The sequence below is a fragment of the Penaeus vannamei genome, chromosome 8, assembly GCF_042767895.1.
Source record: "Penaeus vannamei isolate JL-2024 chromosome 8, ASM4276789v1, whole genome shotgun sequence".
Classification (NCBI taxonomy): domain Eukaryota; kingdom Metazoa; phylum Arthropoda; class Malacostraca; order Decapoda; family Penaeidae; genus Penaeus; species Penaeus vannamei.
The window spans coordinates 42,588,981-42,590,299 of record NC_091556.1 but is presented as its reverse complement, the minus strand read 5'-3'; positions in this window follow the sequence as shown (position 1 = coordinate 42,590,299).

Below are 1,319 nucleotides of genomic sequence, written 5' to 3'. Positions count from 1 at the left end.
ACACACACACACACACACACACACACACACACACACACACACACACACATATATATATATATATATATATATATATATATATATATATATATATATATATATATATATATATAACCTGTGTGTATGCATATGTAAATTCTATATTAAACATCGTGGTCCGTCTTCCAGCATATGACTACTTGTGACTTATCGCCATCCGCTGATGCCAGTTTCGAAAACCTTTATTGACCTGACTTGCTTTGTGGTTTTTTCTTCTACTACTGTTATGGATGTTTCGAGCAGGAATCCTATGCTAGCTGGGAATGGCCTACATAGGGAAGCAAATACCTCTGGTCACGGGGACACTTTTGGACATGTGCAGTATTCTTTTCCTTTCTCTCTTTCTGTCTATTTTTTTTCCCCATACATTGATAGGTTATGTTTGTTCTAGCTTGCCTTATTCATTATAACCTCATTGTTTGAATTAGACAACATCATATTAACCCCAATTCGCTACGTGATTTTGTCTCTTTTATCAATTCATTTTCATATGGAAATCAGTAACGTTTTTCAAAATACATACGCTTGGTCTTTACATTTCTATCCAATCTAATGTGCTTTCATGGTGAAAAGGTTATAGCCACAACTGCCTCTTAATAAAAATTCTGCCTCCTTTGATATGTAGATGAATCCGCTCATACTTCTCAGTGTGAAGAGCTATTCGCTGAAAAGAGGGTATTCATTTAGGGAAGGCGAGTTCCAGGTAAAAAAAAACAGATTATGGGCAAAAGCAAAAGAGCGTTCTACATTATCATGTCCGACTGCTGCCCTGTCAGAATAATGTGATCAAGTTTTCGTTGGGAATTACTGCGATCGTCGTATCACACGTTAGATTCATATAATGTCATATAATCCATTTTTGATTCTGAGAGCCTCATTTAGTTGCCTGAGCACGTCGGCACAGTTATTCTGTTTGCTTTTTGGTACTTTACGAACGCATTGTCCTTCTCATTACAGAAAATTGAGGCTATTGACGAAATCATCTTGGAGGGAGCGAGAACGTGCATTCCCCTAAAGCAAGGACGGCCTCTGGCTCAAAGCGACTGACCCAGAACTCATAAGGGGTTGGGGGATGTTCAGTGGATTTCGCCAGAACTGATTCCAAACGTTTGAAGTCCTCTCTTGACGTGACAAGCCTGATGGTGCTTGCGATGAAGGGTCACCGGAAGACGTGACACTCACCAAATCCTTGACATTTCAGTCCTTCTCAAGCTCTCTCACTCGAACATGAGCTACATGAACGATAAGTCGATTTTGAATATCAAATTACCATTTGCAAT